Source organism: Schistocerca americana, chromosome 3 (assembly GCF_021461395.2).
Source record: "Schistocerca americana isolate TAMUIC-IGC-003095 chromosome 3, iqSchAmer2.1, whole genome shotgun sequence".
Taxonomy (NCBI): Eukaryota; Metazoa; Arthropoda; class Insecta; order Orthoptera; family Acrididae; genus Schistocerca; species Schistocerca americana.
The window spans coordinates 70,325,934-70,337,336 of record NC_060121.1 but is presented as its reverse complement, the minus strand read 5'-3'; the positions used below and the strand labels follow the sequence as shown (position 1 = coordinate 70,337,336).

Below are 11,403 nucleotides of genomic sequence, written 5' to 3'. Positions count from 1 at the left end.
TCGAGCCGTCAGTGTAAACAATGCCAGAGCCCTGATACGTGGCCAGGATGGAATAAAAGCGGCGGCGGAAGGCCTCTGGAGGGACTGAGTCCTTCGAGCCCTGTGCCAAGTCTAGCCGAAGGCAAGGGCGAGAAACGCACCACGGGGGTGTACGCAGAGGTGCCCGGAAAGGAGGTGGAACAGGGACAAGCCCAAGCCCGGAGAGAAGCTCCTTGACGCGTATGGCGATCGGACAACCCGACCGGGGCCGACGTTCCGGCAGACGGACGACTGACTGTGGGAACAGGAGACGATAGTTAGGATGCCCGGGCGAGCTTAGAACATGGGCAGCATAAGCGGCCAGCAAACGTTGGCGCCGGAACCGCAGTGGAGGGACACCTGCCTCCACGAGTAAGCTGTCCACAGGGCTGGTGCGGAAAGCACCAGTGGCAAGGCGTATCCCGCTGTGGAGGATTGGGTCCAGCACCCGCAACGCAGATGGGGATGCTGAGCCATATGCCAGGCACCCATAATCCAGACGGGACTGGATTAACGCCTGGTAGAGCCGCAACAGTGTAGAGCGGTCGGCGCCCCAGTGGGTGTTGCTCAAGCATCGCAGAGCGTTTAGATGCCGCCAACACGTCTGTTTCAGCTGCCGGATATGAGGCAGCCAAGTCAACCGGGCATCGAAAACCACCCCCAGAAACCTGTGGGTCTCCACCACAGCAAGGAGTTCGTCGGCAAGATAAAGCCGCGGCTCAGGATGGACTGTTCGGCACCGGCAGAAATGCATAACGCAGGTCTTGGCTGCCGAAAACTGAAACCCATGCGCTACAGCCCAAGACTGCGCCTTACGGATAGCGCCCTGTAGCTGACGTTCAACAGCTGCAATGCCAGTAGAGCTGTAATAAAGGCAGAAGTCGTCAGCATACAGGGAAGCGGAGACAGAATTTCCCACGGCCGCAGCAAGCCCGTTAATGGCTATTAAAAACAGACAGACACTTAAAACAGAGCCCTGTGGCACACCGTTCTCCTGGACGTGGGAGGAACTATACGAGGCCGCGACTTGCACGCGGAAGGTACGACACGACAGGAAATTGCGGATAAAAATCGGCAGAGGACCCCGAAGACCCCATCCATGGAGCGTAGAAAGAATGTGATGACGCCACGTCGTATCGTACGCCTTCCGCATGTCGAAAAAGACAGCGACCAGGTGCTGACGGCGGGAAAAGGCAGTACGGATGGCCGACTCCAGGCTCACCAGATTGTCGGCGGCGGAGCGGCCTTTACGGAACCCACCCTGAGATGGAGCCAGAAGGCCCCGAGACTCCAGTACCCAATTCAAGCGCCGGCTCACCATCCGTTCAAGCAACTTGCAAAGAACGTTGGTGAGGCTAATGGGACGGTAGCTGTCCACCTCCAGAGGGTTCTTTCCAGGTTTCAAAACGGGGATGACAATGCCTTCCCGCCATTGCGACGGAAACTCCCCCTCGACCCAAAGACGGTTGTAAAGATCGAGAAGGCGCCGCTGGCAGTCCACTGAAAGGTGTTTCAGCATCTGACAGTGGATGCCATCTGGCCCAGGAGCGGTATCAGGGCAAGCAGCGAGGGCACTGCGAAATTCCCACTCACTAAATGGAGCATTGTAAGATTCTGGGTGGTTGGTGCGAAACGAAAGGCTCCGACGTTCCAGCCGCTCTTTAATAGAGCGGAAGGCCTGGGGGTAATTCGCAGAAGCGGAACTCATAGCAAAATGCTCTGCTAAGCGATGGGCATAGACGTCGGAGTCAGTACAAACTGCTCCATTCAGTGAGAGCGCAGGGACGCTGGCAGGTGGCCGATAGCCGTAGACGCGTCGAATCTTGGCCCAGACCTGCGAGGGAGTGACATGGAGGCCAATGGTGGACACATACCGCTCCCAGCACTCCTTCTTGCCTTGGCGGATAAGGAGGCGGGCCCGCGCACGCAGCCGTTTGAAGGCGATAAGGTGGTCGAGGGAGGGGTGTCGCTTGTGACGCTGGAGCGCCCGCCGGCGATCTTTAATCGCTTCAGCGATATCAGGCGACAACCAAGGCACAGCCTTCCGCCGAGGGGACCCACAGGAATGGGGAATGGCAGATTCGGCGGCAGTAACGATGCCGGTGGTGACCGATTGAACCACCGCATCAATGTCATCGGTAGAGAGAGGCTCAAAAGCGGCAGTGGAGGAGAACAAGTCCCAGTCAGCCTTATTCAGAGCCCATCTGCTAGGGCGCCCAGAACAGTGGCGCTGTGGTAGTGACAAAAAGATCGGAAAGTGGTCACTACCACACAGGTCGTCATGCACACTCCATTGGACAGACGGTAAGAGGCTATGGCTACAGATGGAAAGGTCAATGGCGGAGTAGGTGCCATGCGCCACACTGAAGTGTGTGAAGGCACCATCATTTAACAGCGAGAGATCGAGCTGCGACAATAAATGCTCAACGATGGCGCCTCGACCTGTTGCCACTGACCCACCCCACAGAGGGTTATGGGCGTTGAAGTCGCCCAATAGCAAGAAAGGTGGCGGCAATTGGGCGACCAGTGCAGCCAGGACATGCTGCGAGACATCACCATCCGGTGGAATGTAAAGACTGCAGACGGTAACAGCCTGTGGCGTCCACACGCGTACAGCGACAGCCTCTAAAGGCGTCTGGAGAGGGACAGACTCGCTGTGCAGAGTGTGAAGGACATATATGCAGACGCCACCAGACACCCTTTCATAAGCTGCTCGGTTCTTATAATAACCCCGATAGCCACGGAGGGCGGGGGTTCGCATTGCTGGAAACCAAGTTTCCTGGAGAGCAATGCAGAAGAAAGGGTGAAGGCTGACAAGTTGGCGGAGCTCAGCGAGATTGTGGAAGAAACCGCTGCAGTTCCACTGGAGGATGGTATTGTCCATGGCTGAGAAAGGCGTGACGGGACGGGGAAGGCAGATTACGCCGCTGGGTCACCTGCTGCCTCCGATTGAGCACCCGTGCTAGTGTTATCCATGGCGTCTGAGGGACCGGCGAGTTCTAGGTCCTCAGCGGACGCCAGGATCTCCACCTCGTCCTCAGACGCAGAGCTGTAAGGTGGCGGTGGGGTGGCTGCCACCGCGAGTTCCTTGGGCTTAGAGCTCTTCTTCTTTGATTTCTCACGCTGCTCCTTGGGTTTAACTGGCTGGGAGGGCTTCACCGATTCAGTCTCCGAAACTGAGGAGGATCGTGAAGCCCGTCGACCAGCTGATTGCGGGCACTTACGCCACTGGCGGTCGTCAGCCTTCCCACTGGTGGAAACCTGGGAAGGGAGGGACCCGAGGGACCCCTTGCGAGCGTGAGAAGCCGAAGAAGTTGGACACTTCTCCGGCTTAGAAGCAGGGACGGACGTCCCTGATGGGGGGGATGGTGTTGCCCCTGAGGTAGGTGGCGCAGGAGCAACCCGGTGGGTAGAGCCCCCCACTGGCAAGGGGGCAGGAGGAGTCTTACTGGTTATCGAGCTGGCTGGAAGTCGTGAAACTGATGGGGCGAGCACAGGTGTTGTAGCGGCGGCGTAGGATGACGTCATTCGCACGGGATGTAATCGGTCGTATTTCCGCTTGGCATCAGTATAAGTCAGTCGGTCCAGGGTCTTATATTCCATGATTTTGCGTTCTTTCTGGAAGATTCTGCAGTCTGGCGAGCAAGGTGAATGGTGCTCCCCGCAGTTGACACAGATGGGAGGCGGGGCACATGGAGTATCGGGATGAGACGGGCGTCCGCAATCTCGACATGTGAGGCTGGAAGTGCAGCGGGAAGACATATGGCCAAACTTCCAGCACTTGAAGCACCGCATCGGGGGAGGAATATAGGGCCTGACGTCACATCGGTAGACCATCACCTTGACCTTTTCCGGTAACGTATCACCCTCGAAGGCCAAGATGAAGGCACCGGTAGCTATCTGATTTTCCTTCGGACCCCGATGAACGCGCCGGACGAAATGTACACCTCTGCGCTCTAAGTTGGCGCGCAGCTCGTCATCAGACTGCAAAAGAAGGTCCTTATGGTAAATAACTCCCTGGACCATATTTAAACTCTTATGCGGTGTGATCGTAACAGCAACATCCCCCAACTTATCACAAGCAAGTAACCGTCGTGACTGGGCAGAGGATGCCGTTTGGATCAGGACCGATCCAGAACGCATTTTTGACAAGCCCTCCACCTCCCCAAACTTGTCCTCTAAATGCTCGACGAAGAACTGAGGCTTTGTTGAGAGAAAAGACTCCCCATCAGCTCTCGTACAAACTAAGAATCGGGGCGAATAAGTGCTACTGCCATCCTGAGATTTACGTTCCTCCCACGGCGTGGCCAGAGAGGGGAACGTTTTCGGATTGTACTTTTCAGCATTAAATTGAGCCCGAGAACGCTTAGAGACTGCTGGCGGCTGGCCGCCAGCGAGAGATGATGTACCACGCTTCATTGCGGGTCAGCCGCCCTGATGCCACCTACTCCGACCAAGGGCCCTCCCCACGGGCGCCACCCAGCCGCAGCAATAGCCACCTGGCAGGACGGCCATTGCCGGGAGTCCTGATGCCCCAAGGAGATGGGCATCTACTCCTTGGCATACATGGGGAGTTAACGGCGCAGGCATCAGTAGAGCGATCCCTGTGTTGTCAGGGGGCTACAACCAAGAGGGTACATGGCGACCCCACCACAACGGACTGGCTACCGTGCTGGATCTTAGGTGCAAAAATGGCCAAGGTCGTCGTCACAGTTAAAAGAAACACTGCAGAGTGCAGCGTGGTAATCGCCCAAGAGATCGAAAACGAGCGGGACACCATTGCAACGACGAGAAAGACGGCTATAGGTCTAATTGCACGAAGGATACAGTGCACCATGTAAGGTGCCCTTCCCCAATTGGCTCGCTCTTCGGAATAATTTAGATAGATGGAGGTCAAACCCGAGAGGGGACCATCACATAAGGCCGAAACGGTTGAGACTCCTTTTAGTCGCCTCTTACGACAGGCAGGAATACCGCGGGCCTATTCTAACCCCCGAACCCGCAGGGGGCTAAATTTTAGAATTAGGCATCACTTGTCATTCAAGAAGCCAAAAAGTATCGAACACGTAAGGTGTGAGCAAGTCAACTTATGGGTAGTACATAGCTTCTTTGATGTTTAAGAGAAAACTGTATGGGAACTGAATCTTTATGGAGGATTTTCAACTGTGATGAAACCTCATTTTGTCGTGATCCATCGAAAATCAGAGTTGTTGGGGTCGTTGGTGCAAAAAGCAGACGCAAAACAAATATATCTGGGCGTGAAAATACATCGGTGCTCTTATGCTGTTCTGCTGCAGGTTAAAAGCTTCCACTACTTTGCGTTTTCAAAGGCAAATATGTAATGGAGAATTGGATTAATGCAGATCTTGCTTCGCAAACAGTAGTTTCAGCAACTGCACGTGGATGGATGGAAACCACTTTATTCTTCAATTGGTTTCGTGATTTGTTTCTACCAAATATAGGTGAAGAAAGGCCAGTGCTGTTAATCTATGATGGTCATACTACACATATTTCAACTAAATTGATCAGACTATCCCAACAAAATCAAGTCACCATTATGAAGCTACCTCCCCACACTACACACCTACTACAGCCTCTCGATGTGGCAGTTTTTAAAAGCCTCAAGACCAAATGGGACAGTGAATTATGTAAATGGCAAAAGGAAATCCACGCAAAAAAATCCTTAAGCACACATTTATCTCACTTTTCACCTGACTGGTCCAAGATGTGCCCGTAACAAATATTATCAATGGATTTAAGACTACTGGAATTTATGATTGGGAAGTACAGGGGGTTAACAAAGAAGTAATCCTAACATCAATATTCAAGACAACTGATCTGATGAAGTACAAAAAAAAATTGCCTAGATTTAAACAGGTAATCCGACAAGAAATAGACTGCCACTGAACAGACATAGTGTCTTCAGCTTCTAAACCTATAGAGACAGCGCCACCGGGAATGGTTGCTATCGCTGCATCCACAGCTACAAACCCACCAGGAGTAGACAGTACATCCACAGGAGTATGCCGCAAAAGTTTTGAGGACCTGTTGTTGGACATACTTAAGAGCACTCCGTCTTCAGGCCACAAGTGGCCCATCGGGACCATCCGACCGCCGTGTCATCCTCATTTGAGGATGCGGATAGGAGGAGCGTGTGGTCGTTATGATGGTTTTCTTTTACCGGAGCCGCTACTATTCGGTCGAGTAGCTTCTCAGTTGGCATCACGAGGCTGAGTGCACCCCGAAAAATGGCAACAGCACATGGCGGCCCGGATGGTCACCCATCCAAGTGCCAGCCACGCCCGACAGCGCTTAACTTCGGTGATCTGACGGGAACCGGCATATCCACTGCAACAAGGCCGTTGCCTGGACATACTTAAGAGTGAGAAAACCCCTGAAACAGGTGATAAGAATCGTAAAAGACTTGTTACCAACTGCGAGATTATTACATAAAAACAATATTTATTAATGAAAGAAAAAGAGGAAACAGAAAAGCAGGAGGAAGCGAACAGAAAGACACTCAAACACTCTGCAAGAGAAAAGGAGAAAGAGTTGGCAAAGATCAACCTTTCTAAGCCTGCTGCCAGCAAAAGAATTAAAAGGAAGAAACTTAGTAACGCCGCTGAAGAGACAAGTGAAGAAAGTAATCAGTTTCCTGTGTGTGACAGTGGCGATGATTATGCTTTTATAAGTTATTCTGACGAAGAAGTAGATGAACATGATGTGAATTCAGTAGAAGTGGGTGAATTGTGTGTTGTCGAAGTCTATGCAAAATCAGAAGTGAATTTCAAGCTGTACATAGTAAAAGTGACAGACCAGTGGCACACTGGATATGAAGTCATGTTTTGCAGACGTCATTCCCAAACAATGAAGTCTATGGAAACAGAAGAAGAGGCTTACAATACATGTAGTAAGGAAGCTGTCAATGCCTCTTAGAAGCAGCTCTGCTAGATTCAAGGACATGATTAGGTTTACTGATGATTTGAGTGACCTATCGAATATTTTTTAACTACACATATGGTATAATACTTAAATATTAATACCTGTAGTGGGATTGATCTTTACCAGTAATTGTAAAATAAAAGTTGTGTTATTCGAAAATTTGAATTGATTTCATACTCAGTCACTTTGAAGGTGTTATCTTACGTTGTCGATAACTCAACTACAGGGTCAATGAAATGACTTTTATTAATTTTCTCAGGGGTTTACATGTTTGCCAAGAGGCCCACTTACTATTCAAACAAAAACAGTTTGTATGGAACCAAGGCCCTTGTGGCCCATTTGCCCACTTTGTAGGGGTATCTAGGCCCTTTAGGCTTCTTTTTCTTTTTTCCCTTTAAGTTTAAACATCAATAAAATTACATTCCTTTATAATATATTTGTAGGCTACATGTTGTATTCTAAGAAAAGATATTTCAGATATTAATTTAACATATTAGTGCTTCTCAGGCTAGTACTACATTAGCAACTACGTGCTCACGTTGTAAAATCATGGCCCAGATACCCAAACTAATCTTAACAGGAACTGTGTGTCAGAGACTTTAGTGTTTTTTTTTTTATTCTTTGAGTTACTCACGCCTGTCAGGACCTACGCTTTTAGACACTGGGATTATTACAATATTCGTGAAGTTATATTCCGTGCCGTATCTTGACGGGATACCACCTGTAAAGCTTATATTGCGATTGGCTTCACAACGCTCTCAGTAACTTTGTGGGAATCTCGTATATTTCCAGTGCTTTTTTTAGTCTAAATAACTCAGTGTACTATTAATTTCTTCTGACATTACGGTATCACCCATCTCACTTTCATTCTTCCCTTGCCTACGTATTATATTCAAATTTATTTCCTTTTCTGTGGTGTTTCTGCATATTCCCTCGTCCTTCCAGCTTTCCCTTCTTTGTTGTACGAAATAATTCTGCAGACAAGAATATTACAGAAGGCTATAGAGTAAACACAAAGAGCCGTAAGAACATCAATAAATCGTGGAGCAAACCAGTACTGAGGAGTTATCTCTGCACCTCCACCTTTGGAAGCCTAAACTACTTTTTCCTGCTTTGCCACTTTGTACCTCCTACAACTATCAATTTTTAGACGTCAGTATTCTGTCTTGCGGGCTTCATTTGCCACGTTTTTACGAATTGTTAGATAGTACACAAGAAATGAACAGAACGTTTTTTGCTTAACTCTCTGAAGACGGCCGAAGTGGCCGAGTGGTTCTAGGCGCTGCAGTCTGGAACCGCGCGACCGCTACGGTCGCAGGTTCTAATCCTGCCTCGGGCATGGATGTGTGTGATGTCCTTAGGTTAGTTAGGTTTAAGTAGTTCTAAGTTCTAGGGGACTGATGACCTCAGCAGTTAAGTCCCATAGTGCTCAGAGCCATTTGAACCAATTTTTTTCTCTGAAGACGCAATTCCCGCCAACGCCATTGTAGCCCGCATTAGAGATGAATGCAGGAGTATAGTGCGATCTGATGGGTTTCACTAAAATTCCTCTCAACAATAGAGTCCGCGTCTCTTAGGCGGCCGCACAAAGGAAGTCACGAGCGATGGTGCCGCTGGGTGGAATCCGTCACATACATTGTGTGCTGCTGACCTGCCCTCCATCCTAAGAGCGTGGAGACTGCACGTTCAAGGTGACAGTACAGTACTTCGCGATACGCCGTGGTACCACTCCAGCACTGTTAAGTGAATAGCTTCATCACATTTATTTGTTCATCCACTAACCGACTACGTATCTCAAGCAAGCGATAATCAGAGTTCAGTGAATCTGATACCGATGTAGAGAAAACTGCATTGTTGCTTCTTGACTAAAGTGTTTGTGCGCACGTCTTGTGAATTATTTTCAGTGCACAAATTCTGGGAAACACTGGACAGAGGTAAAATATAATCAATCGAGCGCGATTTGTTGTTTAAACTATTTGACAGAGCACCTGGAAATCGTCCAAATTCGAATCGATTACTTTTGTTTATAAACAATTCACGAAACATTTTGCCAAATTCATTGAACGTCTGAGATTAGTAAAATTTTTTATGATCTCTTTCACAGACGAAGAAGGTTTAATTTTTCTGGGTGTAGGGGCAACACGAAATGCTTTCCTTCGTAGTGGAGTTAACGTGGTGTTACTCTTCTTCATATACACTGAGGTGACAGAAGCCATGGGACAGCGATATATACATATATACTGGTGGCGGCAACATGGCGCACACAAAGTATAAGAGGGCAGAGCACTGGCAGGGCTGTCGTCTGTGCTCACGTGACTCGTGTGAAACGGTTTCTGATGTGATTATGGCCGCACGACGGGAACTAACAGACTCTGAACGCGGAATGGTAGTTAGGGCTAGATGCATGGGACATTCCATTTCGGAAATCGTAAGAGAATTCAGTACTGCGAGATCCTCAACGTCAGGAGTGAGTCGAGAGTCCCAAATATCAGGCATTACCTTTCACTGTGCACAAAGCAGAGGTCAACGGCCTTCACTTAACGACCAACAGCAGCACTGTTTCCGGTATCTGTCAGTGCTAACAGACAAGCAACAGCCGTTAGGGCAGTGGGGCAAAATTTGTCGTTAACGGGCAACGGCAGCTGACCACCGACGCGAGTGCCTCTGCTAACAGCTCGACACCGCCTGCGGCGCCATCCTGGGCTCGTGACCGTATCGGTTGGACCCGTGGGGACTGGAAAACAGTGCCCTTGTCAGATGATTCCCTATTTGAGATGACGGTAGGGTTCGAGTGTGTCGCAGACCCCACGAAGCCACGGACCCAAGCTGTCAACAAAGCACTGTGCAAGCTGGTGGTGGCTCCAAAATGTCGTGGCCCGTGTTTAGACGGAACGGACAGCGTTCGGGTTATGTAAGGTACTTTGAAACCGTTTGCAGCCATTAACGTATTTCATTTTCCCACACATTGATGGAATTTTTACGGATGACAGTGCGCCATTTCATCGGGCCACAGCTGTTTGCTACTGATTTTCAGAATATGGTGGACAGTTATAGCGAACGCTCTGGCCACCCAGATCCCCCTACATGAATCCCATCTAACATTTATGGAACGTAATCGAGAGGTTAGTTCGTGCACAAATCCAACAGCGGAAACACTTTCGCATTTACGCACGGCTACAGAGGAAGCGTGGCTCAATATTTCTGCAGGGGACTTCCGACGACTTGTCGACGCCGTACCACGTAGAAACTACTGCACTACGCTGGGCAAAAGGAGGTCCGACACGACGTTAGGAGGGAGGCGTCCCACGACTTTTGTCACCTCAGTGTGTATATACAGGGTGCGGAAAACAGATTAATCCAAAATGTAGCGCAGAAAGATAGTCTCAAACGAAGCAATTTGAGGTTAGGAACTAGGTGTCACATCTGCATGTTTCTGGAGCTATGGGATCGTAACTGAAATCCGACATACCGACGTCTTTACTCAAAATGAAATGTAATTCACAGAAAATGTATACTTCAACTAAGTGATTGTGTTAATCAATCGTCACGATGAAAAGAAGGGAAACTTCGAGGGTCACAAGTTGAGCCGTGCTCACTCCCAACTATGCGTTTTCGTGAATTTTGCTGTCTAACTGTGTTGGGTTTCCCGCACTTCCTTCTACGTGTAGCAGCAGCGATGTGTATCGATATTTGCACCGTGTACCATCTTTGGTTTTGTGTATGTAGTTTCCGGCTAGGGGGCCTGCAGGGAGTCGGTCGGTTGCTGCGGACCGGGGAAGTTACCTCCGCGCGGTGCAGTCGCCTGGGTCCTCTGGAGGCCCTCCGCAGTGTCGTCGCGATCGGACAGATCCACACGCGCTCCGAGCTTCGTGGTTCACCGACCCAGGACGTCAAAGTTGAGTAGTAGTTTCAACTACCCAAACCACGTCCATTCATGTTGTCGTGGTTCGTTTCGGTGGTTCGCTGTAGGAGAGGTTCTCCTGTGAGCGACACCGAATGTTTCTATTGCTGAAATTTAGCTGCCATGCGGTGCACTTAATTATATTTGTTGACTACAATTTGAGTGTACCAGCGGAATTTTCTGCCTTGTGGCTGTTAGTGTTCCGGTTACCTGCCCTGGCCACTAACGTAATTTCAGGCAGTGACCTTTCCTCACCTGTTGACGCTGTCCCACACAGTGTGTAGTTTTGATCGCTAACACACACTTCATGGATTATCACGTTCGTAAGTTTTTGTGTTTTAGTTCTCATGTAATGATTGGTGGCAAGCGAGTCGTCGTGTCGGTCAGTCCATGACTGTCTCCTGGTTGGGTTCCGATGGATCGAGTGTAGTTGGGCTCACCACCTGTCTCACCTATGCGAATGAGTGCAGACCTACCTCCCTGGAGGCTTCTGAGTGCTGGTTTCTTTATTGTCCCTCTCACCGGTGTTTAAATCATAGGCT

The 11,403-nt window shown here is 49.7% G+C and overlaps 1 pseudogene; it reads right to left on the bottom strand.

The window, feature by feature from the left end:
* Nucleotides 1-6,267: 6,267 nt before the first annotated feature.
* LOC124607926 lies at nucleotides 6,268-6,385 on the bottom strand (annotated as a pseudogene).
* Nucleotides 6,386-11,403: the final 5,018 nt, after the last annotated feature.